Here is a 15,720-nt window from a genome sequence, read left to right on the forward strand (position 1 = left end):
GCTGACACTCTTTTTTCTGCTTAGATCTGAGATTTAAAAGCACTTCCATTTCTTCAGCGTCTTGTTATTTCCAAAGTTAAAAAGTTAGGGATAGCTCTCAAAATGTGCTTCCATAAACACAGTATTAATACATTATTATATACATCCTATTATATTGATCACCCAGCACTGCATCAAGATTTGGTGCTTGAATGTTATTGTGCTGTTAAAGAGATAATTCCTTCCATCCTAATAGACAACAGGAAATGGCCAGAGGCTGAGGGGGGGAAAGAAGGAAAATGAAAGGGAAAGAGAAGGGGAAAGTGGGAAAGGGAAAGGAAAAGGAAAAGGAAAAGGAAAAGGAAAAGGAAAAGGAAAAGGAAAAGGAGGGGTGGAATGGGAAGTCAGGAATAAACAGGCTTTTGTGTCTCTGAAATTAGAAGCAGCTGATCCTACCTGTCAGAGGTAGAAGCCCTTGCCTTGTGCTTGCAGCTTGACAGCCACTTCCATCTGAGACCTTTGTAACCCAAATGTGTTCTCCTTCCTTATGGCTTGGCCAAGGCTGGCCCACCACTGGTGTGCTTCAACACTGCATTTCCAGCACTGACATGTCAATGGGGCAGCTTGTACCTCCTCTCACTCATTAGTCTTGGATAATGCTGCAAGCTTTTGTGGACATAGCCTTTTTTAAGAGGATCTCAGAGCTTTTTACAAATCTTTATTGATTAAACATCAAAACCTTCATCTGATGTAGATAAGTTTAATGCTATTATCCAGATTTTACGAGACAGGTTTTATTGAAGACATGGAGACGTTAACCAACTTGGTCAAGGTCAGACATCAACAGTAGGTAGGACAGGGAACAGAGCTGGACTCACGTGGAGGCACTTTATGCTCTTCATATACATCACCTCTATTAATATTGTATTTCTAATTATTGTGCCTTTGGATTATTTCTGGCAATGTTATGGATTTTACTAATAGATATGACAAGGGAAATATATTTGCATACACAGAGAAATAATTGTACCAAAGTGTGTTATGGCAATTGAGGGTGGGATTTCTGTGACCTGTTTCTCCTTTACTGTGATTTATAAAGCACTGAGGCTCCCTGTTTTGACTCCCTTTGGTAGCTGTAACCTGCACAAGGTGAATGCTCCATTCAGGTGGGTAGGATCTGCTGATCACTTCTGAGGTGGGGAAGGGAAGATTAAGAGCTGGGATAATGTCTAAGACTTTCACATGGATAAAAATCCTTCTTTCACCCACTACATTGAATTACTCTCTATGCATCAGATTTCCACCTGTAAAATGGGAGTATTTGAGACATTGAGCTATGCTGCAGGGATTTTATGGCTAGAATGTCTGTGATAATACTGGAGTGATAGAAGTCCTTTGAACTAGAAAACTATTGGGCCAAAATTTACTGGCAGCCTGGCCATGGAGGTAATGCAAGTCTCCATGATGGGGACAGGCCCTTCGAGGAGAGGATGTCTGCAGCCCTGTACCATTGCCACTCAGCCAGTCCTCTCCTGCCCTCCTCAGATCTGCTGCTGTGTCTGGGTGGAAAAGGGCTTGATGTCAATTGGAGCAAGAATTTGTCTGCAATGACCCAAATGTGCAGCTGAGCCCTTCCCACCTGCTGCTCTCCAACTGTTCTCTCTTGTTTAATTTTAGCCTGTATGAGTGCTGCAGAAGGGAAGAGGAGGAGAGGGCCTTCCTCTCCTCATCTGTCCCTCTGCAGAAGCCAAACAGGGCTTGATAGGATTGCTGCATCTTTCACAGGAACAAAAGCCACTTAAAAGCTTCACAGCCTCGGTCAGGCTCTATTAATGGGATACAGGGATATGGGTTAACCGCAAAACCAAAGGATCTTGAAGAGCTAAATCTTCTGAGCCAGCCTTGGTCTGTGCCCCTTAGTGCTGCTGTGTAGGAGGAGGCTTCCCTGGATAAGCCCTGCAGTTGTGCCCAGGACAAATCCCACTAGGTAAATCATGAGGAAAAGGCCACCAGCCATTAGCATTGGTGGGTTCTGGGCTGAAGTGAGGAATCCAGCTATCAGAGAGCCAGAAGCTGGAAGAAACTGCTATTGCTCCTTAGCAGTCACACAAGGCAGCCCTTTGTCAGCCCTGTGGAGCTATCGGAGCACTGGACTACAAAGCGGTGGAGCTGTGGGCACCCACAGGAAGGGATCTGTGTCCTTTATCCTCAGGTAAAGCCTTTCCTGGAGCATAAATTCCTTTTCCTCTCTCTGTCAGGGAGACGCAGGTAAGAGTTGAAGCAGTGACACAAGCTGAAGCAGTGACCATCTGCACAGCGCTGCCTTCAGAGCTGCTGCAGATCACAAATGCCCCCTTGAGCCCAGGGAAGGGATTATTGCTCCTACAGATGCTTCCTCTCAGCCCTGCAACCTTCCTCTACCCTTCTGGTGCATAAAAAGGGCCTCCTGTGGTAGGATTTTAAGAGACATTCCTATTCTTTCCACCCACCCTGTTTCAGTGGTTAGGTTTGGATGCAGCTCTGTTTTGCAGAGAAGAGAAAGGTGCAGTAGTTTCCATCTCCACCACCGCGTGCATCCCTGTCCTGCTCAAATGCAAATAGTGTTTAGAAAATGTTTTTTGGATCCCTTGTAATATTCAAGGGGAAAAATGCATAATTATTTAGAAAGAGCCTGTAAGCCACTGTGTGGAGCGTGAATGAGCTCCTGTCACCTAAGCTCATACATTTATACATTCACCTTGGCCTCCTGTTTCACCAGTATCTGTGAGATGCTGCCCATGTGTCATATCTGATGCATTTTCTGCATGATCCAATGCATGATTTCTTCTTCATCAGTGAAATTCTTTTTCATCAACTTCCACAAAAACTTCCAAGCTAATTCCTCTCCTGTTCCCACATGGTTAATCTGCTAATGCCAGGCTGTCAGGAAAAGATCCCAGTGTGCCAGCTCCCAGGAACACAGCATTTAAGAGCTTAGAGGGGTTGCATCCTCCAGCAACCAGCCACGCCGCTGAACACCTCAGTGCTGCCTGGATTCCTGCATGCCATGTTGTTTGATAAAGCAAGTGAGGCAGCATTCTATCCTGGCAGATCATCAGATCCAGGATAAAAACTGAATGGGAATGATAAAACCAGTGATTTAATATGATGTCTGTGCTGTTGTTTCCCAGTTTGGGGGATTCATGTAAGTGAGGAGCAGATGGGATCTCCAGGGGGAAATTCTAGTCTTGAATTACTGAAACCAATGTAAATTTAGTACTGTATTTCTAAAGCATTGCTGGAAAGCAGCCAGGAGTCTGAAATCTATCCAAGGTTTTCACCTCTCTGGTTCATACATATATATATTTATATATATAGCTATATACGCACACACTTATGCATATATTTCTTATGGGTGGGAATATGAAGTTCCATTCTCACGTGTTTGTGATGGTTCATCTTGCTTTAAATGTCACCTGACTCTTCACTTGCCATGAGAGACAACATCAAAACCTTGACCAACTGTACCTACCAAGGGAATGTTTGCATTGCTCCCAAGAACAAACACTGGTAATGCTGTTGCACCAGCAAAATTGGAACTTCTCTTGTAACCTCCAGGTCCTCAAGCTTCTCTTGCAATTTGCAATGGATAAAGACATTTGTCACTCTTCCTTTTGTGCCCAACTGCTTGACATGGTGTTGTCACCAGCTCTTGGACCATCTCCCCTCTTTTACCCGTAATCCTTTCTAGATGTTGTTAGGGTTGCACCAGGCATCTCAGGCCATTCTAGAGGCAGCATCTTTCATCTGGCACACTCTGCATCCTGTCCCTTATGCTTCTGTCCCCAGCGGTGCACTGAATGAGCTGAAAGTACTACAGCCAAGAGAAATCTTGGCCCTATCCTATCCAATCTGATCAGTTCAGCAGAGCAAGAGTGATAGAAATCCACAAACCCTGCCAATAAAAAAGGGTTGTATTTTTTTGGCTGGGGCTGACATTTGGCATGATCTTTATCTCTATGTGAAAGTGATTTAGGAAAGATAAAGAAGAATGTTTCTTACAAATCAAAACTAAGTTTGGATGATATAAAACCAGGAGGTGACATGAAGCAGTCTTCGTTAGCAAGGGGGGTCAAGTCAGTTGACATTTCATATTGGTTTTGGGGAAAGCCCATGGATGGAAAGGCTTCATGTCGTTACATGCCACTGTTACTCTTATCTTAAGGAGCCTGCACGGCATCAGCACCTCCAAAGCAACATCAGCCTTTCAACCAGCATTTATAATGCTGGTGTATAGGGTTTCTCCTGGGTGAGAAGCTTTCTATGTCTTCAGCTGAAGAGACTACAGAAGTGCTGAAGGTTGATGTGATCAGAAGTTTACTGGTTTGCAGTGAGGTGCAGTATTAGAAATGAAAAATCAACATTTTTTTAAACCTCAGAACAGTAATTTAGGTATTATTCCTCTAGCTCAGCTTATACAACACTAAGGAGTTAAATTTGGCTTCTTGTTTTGTCCCTCAGTGCATCTTGTAACTTACTGAAAGTCCTCACATTTTTGTAAGAAATCAATGTATCTTTATTAAACATCTTGGGTTCAATAAATCAGCATTTTCCAATAGAAAACCCATGTGCCTATTCTTATTTTATTCTTTGATCAGTGTTATATTTCAGAGAAATGTATTTTGCAGAAACAGGTACATTACTATGCTGGCTCAGATCCAGAGTTCGATTAGATTCATATTTTGCATTTGACAGAACAGAGGAGAGGTCATTTCAGAATCCCTCCCAAGAAGCACAGGAATGGAGGTGCCTGTTCCAGGTGAGTTTTGTCACAATACAGATTCCTTCACGGTCTCAGTCTGGTCCAAGTGATTTCATCTATTTGCTTCCTACAGGAAAGTTATTCACTTCTTTACTTAAATCTGATTCTCCCATCAGCTTTAGGAGTGACACTGATTTACATCCACACGCAGTGAGCGGTGTACACAGGCGTACTGGGCTCCCCATGAAATGACCTCTTGCTGCCCAGGGACTCTGGCTCCATGGATAACCTTTCTTTTCCCACTTCCCTGGGACTGCCATGACCTTTCATTTCCTACAGGGAGGAGACAAAAAGGCATCCTCCTCCCTTTGGATCGAGCTGCTGGATCGTTCAGCAGATGTCTGGTTACGTGCCACTCAGAAAATGTCACTGCCTGCCGGCATCTCCAAGCAGGTGATTAATGCCAGATTGAGGATTCTTCGGAGCTGCATTTGGATCCTTCTGTTCACTGCCTCATAGTGAAATGACAGCCTGGCCCTTGTGCCACCAGAGGCAAGCATAAAGCCTGGCACGCAGTGGGAGCAAGGGAGCTTCCAAGTCTTGCGCAGGGAGGATGAAGGTCTTACCAGGTGAATCAGAGATGAATGGGTGATTCAGCCATAGGGACAAGTCCTGCAGTCAGTGCTCCTTGAGGGCTCATGGCCACCATCCCTCCTGTTTGCTTTGCCTCATCAGCTACAAATTGGTCATTAGAAAAATGGTGCTAATTATTTGGCTGCTTTCCCCAGAGCAGGTGTTTGAGCAGGTGCCATAGAGCTGGAATAACGTTTCAGATGGCGACATTGCAGAATGCAAGTGAAGGCTGGAGCATCAATGTAAGTGCAAGAAAGCCTTTGAGGGGTAGAAAGTGCTGTTTAAGAGATTAGATCTTTGTCCTGTTTGAAGCAAGAAATGAAGAAGGGAAGGTGAGAGATGACAGAGCAAGCATGGGAAAGGGATGCCTTCCTGAACCAAAGATACCATAGGAAGCCTCTACCATAGGAAGTACACAATCATAGAGGAGCTGGAGGTTTGTACAGACTTCCACAACAGGAAGCTTGCCCAGATTCAAACAGGTGTTTGTCCCTTCAGGGTATCTCTTTTCAGTCTAAGAGAGTCAAATATGGTAATGTGGTGTCTCCAGATAAGAACAAAGAGGATTTTCTCAGTCCCTTTAGAGGCTTTTAAAACACTACATTGCTTCTAGGATGCAGTTGTTAAGCGAGCAAACAACAGAATGCAGTACCCTGATCATCATCCCAAGCATGATTTCAACCTTTATTCAAGTGTTGGTGTTGAAAGAAGTTGAAAATCAGCATCTGACTTTCCTCCCTCCCTCTTCCCGTCTCCTCAGAGTATTTAGCTTTCCTCCACTTCCTCCACATCCTCACAGTGGTTGCCTTCACTGCCATGTGAGGGGCTCTTCCTTCAAGCTGACAGCTCCTTTTTGCAAACTGAAGAGTTCCTGAGTTGCTGGTTTCTACATTTTAAATCTTTGATCTCGTGACTGAAATGAGAGGGAAAAGAAATCAAGGCTTTGGCTGAGCTCCCAGCCCTGTCACTTGCTGACCTTGAGCCAATCACATGAACTTCTAATGTCAATATTCCCATCTGTTAAGCCTCACAAATATGCTGTAAAGCAGAATTAATCAATCGTATTGGGATGTCTGCTCTTACAGTCAGTAGCATTTCTTTCATGAGTAATCCCATCGACTTGAGTGCAATCACATTGAATGAAGTATTGCTCATCATGAGTAAGAAGCTAAGAATACAGCCTTTAATATTTGCAAAAAGCTTGGGGATTTTTGTGGAAGAAGTTGGAAAGAGAGAAATTCTCTCTGATCCAGGCTACAAATGTGCAGAAACTCATCCACCATTAGTGTCTAAAAGGCAGGTAACTGTGTCCTGTTGACTTTCTTGCACACTTTCCTTGCTGAAAGGGTGATTTGAAGCCTGGTGGTGCACAGGGAGTGATCACATGCTATAGCAGAGATGGTGTGAAGAAGGAGGACAGCAAGTTTGAGAGGGAGGAGTGAGCGGAACTTCATCCTGTCACTGTCAAAAGCTGCATTATAGCAGCAGGGAAAGAATATCCAATATTGAATCCTAATAAAACCCCACACTGGCACCTCACTTATAACACTTCAAGTTGAGCTAACATATCCTGAGGCACACCATGCTTCTGCCTTTCCTGTGGAAGGATGCCCTTCAGAGCATCTCCTTCTGAGAGCTCCTGGGTCCCTGCCCACAGCACAGTGTGTACCCTTGAGGAAGATGCTGCCCTCGGGAAGAGCCAGCTTGGCTGCTTGCAGAAAGGACTGTGTCAGACTTTGACAGCACGAAACTCACAGGAGAAGGTGCTGTGGGAAAGAGGCAAGGACATTCACTTGCAGAATGAGAGGTTTTTTCACCCCCTGTCCACCTGCTTATCATGGTGAGATAACAGCTAACGCAGCCAAAGCTACGAGTAGCTGCTGACATTTCCCTGCTGATTCTTTCCTCTCCCCTTACACACCAGAAAACAGAGGAAGAGCCTGACTTTGACAGCAGCTATCAGGCATGGGTCATCCTGCGAAGCAGCGCTCTTGAGACATTTCCCACAACAGACTAGAACTCTGGAGGAGGGACAGGGAACTGGGAGAACTGGGATTCCCATGGAGAAGGGCTCCACAACATGAGCAACCCCAGCAGTGATGTCTTCTGAGGCATTCAGCATCACCTCTTTCCCATGAGCATCCCTGTCAAGCTTGTTTCACATGGAACCACTCCAACCGTGCCGAATCAGATGCCAATAGTGCCTTAATCTGTGCTTGTGGGGTGTGTTTGTGTTTTGGCAAGCTACATCAAGATGTAGATGCCCACTGATGCCCAAGCCTGGTTTGTGTTCAGGGTTCTCCTAAGACTGACATAACCTCATGGAAGTGGGGCTGTTTTGGGATCAGTATCTCACTTCATTATAACTCCTGTGCAGCAATCCCACATTTTGGCTGAGGTTTTCAGAATTTCTGGCATCTGATGCTGGAGAGAACAGGCTGTCACCTGGAATTCAACTGACAGCATTTAAAATTACACAGACACACTCCTGCCACAGCAGAAATCAAGTAACAGTCCCCAGGGCCAGGTTTTGATCTGAGTCATAAAGCAGCACCCATCTATATGAGCAGAGGGCTCTATCCCATCAGACCTGTTCAGATGAGAATTCAAATGGATTTGCATCCCTCTCAAAAATAGAAAACCATGATCCTCTTGTGTCCTTTTGTGAGTTTATAACTGTAGCAAGCTTATTGCACTGGTATCTACAATCAATATACTATGCCCTGACAGCCTGTGTGATAAAACAGGACAGAGTCTGCCATGGCAACTGATGAATATTTCATATATGGGGCCTGATTCTCATAGCTGTTTTGGTTGTGTAATCCTCCTCTCATTCCTGTTTGAGTCCATGGGAGATCAGGATTGGGTTAATTGATTTGTGCTTTCTCCAGCATAAGCTTGGAAGCTTTCTGCAAACAAAGATTTAAAATAACCTCTGGGATCTGAACTTCTGACTGCATTGGGCTCCTGGCATACCAGTGTCTCCTATAGGCTTGGAAAGACCTTAAATCACTTGCTTGATAAGTTAATTCTAAAAGCTCTCTTAACAAGTACTCCTTCACGGCTATATACCCCTCATGACAACACCCAAAGTTGAGGTGTTCTGAAGCATAGAGGGGAAGTTAGGATGGGGGTCAGAGAATGATGGGGCTATATCAGGCCACTGCACTTAGCTACAGGACAATTTTGGCTGTGTGCAGAAGTGCTGCTCCAGGTACTTCACCTCTTTGAATGACCTGGGCAATTTCCTTCCCAATTTCCCCTCTATTGCAAGTCTCCAGACTTAGATGTGTCTACTTTAAGGAAAGCATTGTCCCATTTCCATGCTGTGGGTACAGAGTTCACACAATGAGAAATGACTTTATTTAAGCACTTGTGAGCTCTAAGCTCGTCATTACTGCCCAGGCTTTCTTCCACAGAGAAATTCAGGAAGCTCTTGTTGTTATTTGCCTCAAAGCAAACAAGCAGCTGGAAATGACACAGGTTAGTTATGTTTAAAGGGAGAAATTGTTTCCTTTTATTTACTCTGTTTGCTTCTTAATTTGCTCAAGTGACCTTTTCTCCATTTAATGCTGAAAAGAGCAAACAGAGCAGCTGATTGACCTGGATATCTTTTATTCTTGGTTGTTGAACTCCAGGTACACACATACACAGTTCAGCTCTGAGATTTCAGCCTATTTGCTTCAGCATAAACAAAATACAAACCCCAAGACCACTGTTTAGTTTGTTACCTTTTCTTTCTCTTGCACTTCCATCACCTAGATACCCCTTGCAGGATGGTGACACCCTGGTATCACCTTTTCCCTGTGTATGAGAAGAAATCCACTCTTATCCGTAGAAATCCTCATTCTTTTCCTTACCTCCTTTAGTTCCTATCTATTTCTGCAATGTTTTCCTTAAGCTGCTGCTCCCAGTTGATGACTTTTTCCAGGGCAAACCCATGCAGCTGATGTAGAAAACAAGGAATGAAATAAAACATCACTCCAAACAGCTCTGCATTTCATTCAGGTCTTTGATGACCACTGTGCATTGAACACATCCTGCGCTACTTCTTCTCTTATCCCCAAGAGGCTATGATTCGTTTGTATATGAATAGTTTCAATTGTGCTTCCCAAAGCACGTTCTCTGTGCAATGGCCTCAGCAGGATTTCATTTGCTCACCTACATCCTCCTCTGAGGTCTGTCTTCAATTAATTTCTTGTCATCTTCTCAGACCCAAGTGGCCTAAAGAAGAAGATGAAAGAGGGAGGAAATGCTGCCCTTTTTCTTTATACCACCCCATCCTCAGGCTCTTAATACATATCTGCAACAGTGCTGGTCCTAGGAGCAGTCCCAGGAGCACCTCCCACTATTAACCTCTTCCCATGCTGAGAATTGGACTTTTTATTACAGCTCTTTGATTTTTATGTCATAGCTTGTTTTCAATCCATGACAGAACTTTTACCTCTTACCTCAAGGTAACCCACTAAGCTTTCCTTAATAGCTCCTTGTGAGGGCTTTTCTCCAAAAACTCTTTTGAAAACCTAAATAAATCCCCTCTGCTTCTTCAGAAGCATCCGTTATTTTTGTTACCATTTTGAAATGCATTAAAATAGATGGAGAAGCATGATGATTTACTGTGACAGCCTCCACGCTCTCGTTTGTCCCAAGCATCTGGGGGCATTGTCACCTTATCATCAATGGGTTTTCTCTTATCTTTTCTTCAATCGAAGGAAGGCAAGCCGGCTTTTAATTCCTTCAACTCCTTTCACACCTTTATTTAAAGATGGATACAGCATTGGCCACTTTTCAACCCTCTGGCATGAGTTCTGATTTTAATGAAAAAAGTGACAGGCTTTGTGCTAATAGCTCCACTTCTTTGCTCTCTCATTCCTTCTGAATTTGTGTCTAGTCCCAGTGACCTATAGAAAATTGATGGTCTCATCCAGTAGTCCTTACGTGTGCGAGTGGGTCCATTAACTACAGCAGTCCCTCTTTAACTTCAAAAGGCTCATCTGTAGAAATGAGTGCTCTTTGATCAGGTCTTCTTCCTCCGTGTGTCATACTAAGCATGAATGCTTCCATGCCATCTTATGCTTCGTGAATTGCTTGATTTTGGGTGAGATTTTTTTCACTTCTTCCCCTTTTCTTGCTATTGTATACTGAGGTGCGGGCATAGGTAGTTTTTTACTCTGTGTGTGTGTGGTTTGTACTACAGAGGGTGCCTAAGAGCTCGTACGAACTGCAGACTTCCAGCACACATCCTTATTCTTCCCTGTCAGTATATCACCTTCATTATCCTGAAAGAACAACTATGAAATGGAGACTTTTCAGTCTTCCCCATGGACACATGTATGTTTTCAATAAAAAATAAGGGAAAATCACTTTTTCAGTCATGTCTCTTATGTTTCCTCCTAGGGATTGAGGAGTGAGGGAATTCAGTGAACCAGAAAGCAAATGTGATTGTGTTCTCAGAGTAAAATAGGAGAGGTATAAAAATACAGGAAAGTGAAAAGTTTAGGTTAAGCAACACCAGTAGCACAGTACTTCTTGGATATGAAATGTCACAGGTGGACCAAATACTGAAAGAAGTATTGTAAAAATAAGTAGAGTAACTCTTCAAATAACAGAAAGGGGACAGAAATCAAGCTGCCTGTAAGTTGTTGTTTGATGTGTTTCAGATCAGGGTTATATATGTGGTGGTCTGAGATGGCAGAGAATCGGATTTGATGACACAAGAGATTCCTTTCACCTTTTTGGCCCAATGTTTCTGAGAGTTAAATAAGGATGATGCCCTCAGTGGCAACTGATTTAGACCATGGACAAAGGAGCATAACTGGAAGACAGACAGTGTCATTAACTCCTCTGCTACTATTGGCTGGCTTACGTTCTACAACCTTGTACAACTGGACTGAATGATCAACCAAAAATGTGGATAATATACCCAATTTAGGATGGATACAGACAACCCAAAGCCTTGAGCATCTTTATGTCAGGCCAAGTACAAGGTCTGCAAGATGGTGGAACAATGCAAACAGTAAGATTGTGTTACAGGGAAAATGAGCAGCTGAAGGATGTCAGCAGAGAAGTACGAATCACATTTCCTTTCTTGCTGGTCTTTACCCTTTTGCCTTGACAGTCCGTCGCAACTGCTTTCCTTCTTTCCACTTTCTCACATGGCATCTTCACAGTCAGCCCTTGGCAAAGGCTTTTTGGTGGCCATTCATTAATTCTGCTGTGGCCTTTCATAATGTCATCTTGGCTCAGAAGCTTTCTTGAAATACAGTGCTGCAGATTCCCCCAAATACCCTTGGCATGTTATATGGCACTGGGGTAATGCAAACTCTCTTAAAACATAGATGAAGTAAACAGTGCTAATTTATGCCTGGCTTTTTATTCCCAACATAATTTTGATTTTAATGTCCCAGCCTCAGCACATCAATATCTTTTCACTACTGGCATGTTAAAACAAAAAGTAAATATTTCATTTGCCTTTCTTGCACTAAGATGCTCACCCAGAGCGACTGGGACTATTCAAATGAGACGCGACTAAGGGATGCTGCTTGGGTGCTTTATGGGACATCAGGGCATGAGGATATTGCCCACAAGTGTCAAAGTGAATGGAAAATTAGCTGCACTGGGAAGTGATATATGATTTAATATAGCAAAGGATATTTACGGTAAAACAACAGCTCACAGGAATACATTGCAGAGTCGTAGACTCTGCCTGAAGGATCAGAAAGGTTTATTTACTGAAGATACAAATATCAAGCCACCCTTCTGCTTTGTTGTACTGAGTATACTGAGAAGGGCAGTGGCCTGATGCTGTAACTATGATGTATTTCCCTTCCCCACAAAACCCCTACATGCTTTGAGCAGTAAGCTATCAAGATTCTGTGTTTCTCATGATTGGAACTGCAGGTTGTGTTGAGAAATCCCACATAAATGGCCACCGAATCTGAATAAGGCCCATTGTCTTAACAGAAGCATTGAATCTGGCCTGGCTTCTGTGTACATCAATTTCTTCATCATCCTTTTGACAAGCTACAAATCTGACCCAGTCCTAGAAACTGTGGCCAGATCAGTGGTGATCCTGTTATCCAGGATCTGATCTGATGGTCAAGATTATTTAAGGTATAAAACCCACTTAAGCTGAAACCTTGCCCCTGCCTCAGTCTATGGCACTCACAGTAAAGTGGCACAAGGGCTTATGAAAAAAGTGTATTTTCCTCCCAGGGAGATGGATCTGACATTGCTTTCTGGAATTAGTTCCTTTTTTCCACCTATTTATTATCTTAATATTTGGGAAAATGGGCTGGGCAAGCTCTAGATGGTTCTGCCAAAGCAAAGCTGATACTTTCACGTGTAAGCACACATGCAGTGACATGGAAACACTTTCTGCTCTGGTATACCTTGAATAACAAGACTACTAAACAGATATAACCTTGAGACTGGCTTATTTTGAGAGGGAAATAAGTGACTTTAAACAGTGAGTTCTTTTCTCTTCCCCATCTATACCCACTGCACCCACTGCACCAGCCAGGGTGCTGGAGGGCTATATAGCAGGGGGATGCTGGAGGAGCTGGGATGCCATCACATGGTAACTGAGTGCAGCTCCCTCCCACTCCATCATCCTGCCCAGCAGGGTCCTGGCTCCCTCTCCCTTCACCCTTTATTACAGCTTTTAATGCTTGGCAGTGATATACATGGTGAAATAAAGCCTGGAACATCTCAGTACATGTCGTAGACTGTTTGGGATCCAGCGCTCAATTTGTCTCTGTACTTGCCTTGTACAATGGGAAATTTAGTAGCAGCACTTAGATACTGAGATGTCAGGTGCCTTGTAAATACAGCAGATAGATTAAGTTATTAGAGTAAATGTGGAAAAAATCACAGATAGGGAAAGAAAGAAAAGGGCAGCCCCAGCTTCTTTGGGTACCCTATGCCAGCACCTCACCACCCTCACAGGGAAGATTCTTTCCATAGTACAGCATTTTAAGGGATGCTAATCATCAGTCCTTTAAATGTGGTGCCCAAACTGGTAACAGAGTCCAAGAAACCTCTACCTAAACTGTACAATGTAAAGGAAGGAAGCTGGCCCATATTTTCCTATCTTTTGCCACTTCTGGATTGGTTGTGTCTTATCACACCTGAAAAAAAGCTGGAGCATCCCCAGAACTGCCATCTTCTCCTAACAGCTCACAAAGTGCTGCACAGAGCCTGCAGAAGAGACTTATTGTGGGAGGGATCTCAATACCCCCATGTCTTAGTGAGAGGGCAATGAGAAAGGTCTTTTTGCTAAAGCAACCATAGTCTTAGGAGTGAAAGAGAGGGAGATGTAGAATAAGCCAGAGCCTAATTTGAAGCTGTTGGGAGGAACTGACTCCGTAGCTGTAGCTGTACTCTATAAAGCGTGCAGCTCAAGCCTTTGCAGTGTGGCTGGGCCCCCTGTGGTGCTTTTCAGCTCACTGTCTATGCAGCACCAGTGAGCCTGAACACAGCCAAGATGCTAGCCCTGCCACCCACTGCAGGGGTGAGCCCTTACTTGGCAAAAGGGTGGGTTTCAGTGATCCCAAAGAGGGAAGGAGTCAGCTTCACTTTGTAGAAGAAAGGAAGATGCCAGGGTCTGCCAACAAAGAAATTCTGACTTCTGTATCAGAGCATCCATCCTCTCTGGTGCTTCAATAGTGGAATTTCTGCTGGGGGTAACTCCCCATTTCAATCTCTCAAGGCTGAGGAGGAAGAGGCATGTAGAGCATGGACAGGAAAGCAGAGCCCTGCTTATGTCAGGGCATTGCAGTGTCTTTCCTCTGGTCCCCACACCAAGATCAGGGTTAGGGAAGGACCTCACCAGCAGGAGCAGGGTAGCAAACCCCCAGAGATACTTATGGAATAAAATATGGAATAACAGTCTCTTGAGATCCCTGTTAGTGAGAAACTGGCTTGTGCCCTTCAATAAATCTGTTTGAAGACTGTGGGGAGGATTGGCTGCTGAAGAGCTTCTTCTGTTCTCATAAATCCGTTTCTTATCTGAATCTTACTCACTCCCATCTTTAATACTCACTTCTATGTGTATAAATCCATTTTTATATAAATGCAAATCATAGCAGTTTTAAATTTACCACCCTTCTGTTTCATTGATGATTTTCCTGTTCACTACTAACGTGGAGCCAATTGTTGCTGGACTTGAAACCTGGGAAAACTTTGATTCCCTTGAAAATTAATAAGTATTTCCAGGATGTGATTATATTGCCCTTTTTGTTGCACAAAAGAAAACAGGAGACTGCAGAGATGTCAGACAAAAATCTCTGTTTCGTGTGAAGACTGAATAAGGAGCTGCTTTTCCTCTTTGCATACAATATATGCTCTTCTTTCATGCAACTCCTTTAATCAGGCCTTGTGATCAAATTTGGGCCTGTTTTGTGAAATTCATAGGGCTGGTTTTACATATGTTTACAATGAGAAAATGTTGATGACACATGGAAATGCTTGTACTTGCAAAGGAAGCAGACATTCGTTGTTTGTAAGCAGAGAAAAGCAGGGCAGCAATCAGTGTGGAGGAACGAGGGGATGGGGGTCTGTGCGATGTCCACAACAGCATCACATGGCCAGGGAAAAGGGGTATCATAAGTGAAACATGGGGAGCAAAAAGTCACCTTCAGAGCTGCGTGTGGGACTCTTCATCATCTTGTGGAGCTTCCTGGCAGCTTTTCACTCCTCCCTTCCACTGGGGTGATGACTGTCTCAGCACTGAGCAAGGTCAGGCCCTGGGTATCTATTAATAAGAGAATTCACACTCCTGACATGTAGCTGAGTGCAGGGATTGTGTTAAATGTGAACAAACACAGTGAGTAAAATGAGCTGGGGTTGGGTCTGTGAACTGTGAAGCTACAGGGTGTGAAGTCATAGCTAGGACAGTGAATGAACTTGAACGGGGAAGAAAACTCCATGTGCACACATACAGCTTCATTTAGCAGCTTATAATCAACAGAGGGGCTCCATAATCGGGGTGACCATAAGCAAAAGCAAAATCACACAGGGGGCAGTGCCACTGCATTCATGCTTACCCTTGGATGGGGGGCATTTCTGTCAGGAAGCACAAACTGTTTCGAGTGACCCTGCATCAGCCCTTTAGCAAGGCTGAATTTTCCAGGCACTTCCAGTTTCTGCCCACTCCTTAAAAACAGATAAAGAAGCCTGAGGCTTGCCAGAAACTGATGATTCCTCAGGGAGAGAAAGTGCAGAGGAAAAACACAGGCACTCTACAAAACGACTGTGAGAGCTTTCCAGGCAAATACCTGTAGATGAGCAAAGACTCCTTGGCACAAAGTAAAGATGACTCTGGTGAGTCTTTCTGACAACAGTGTGAATGACAGAGATTATGAGGA

At 43.9% G+C, this 15,720-nt stretch overlaps 1 protein-coding gene across 2 annotated transcripts in view; it reads right to left on the reverse strand.

Annotated features, from left to right (window-relative positions):
- Window positions 1-945: 945 nt before the first annotated feature.
- TRIM32 (tripartite motif containing 32) overlaps window positions 946-15,720 on the reverse strand; it is a 477,288-nt gene continuing 462,513 nt past the window's right edge. For both annotated transcript variants that reach the window (XM_061352935.1, XM_061352934.1), the window contains exon 3: window positions 946-956. The gene's annotated coding sequence lies outside the window, so the exon portion shown is untranslated. The remainder of the gene's footprint in view (window positions 957-15,720) is intronic.

Source organism: Neopsephotus bourkii, unplaced genomic scaffold (assembly GCF_033783945.1).
Source record: "Neopsephotus bourkii isolate Nb327-2 ecotype Australia unplaced genomic scaffold, CSIRO-AGI_Nbou_v1 NB_659, whole genome shotgun sequence".
NCBI classification, from domain to species: Eukaryota; Metazoa; Chordata; class Aves; order Psittaciformes; family Psittacidae; genus Neopsephotus; species Neopsephotus bourkii.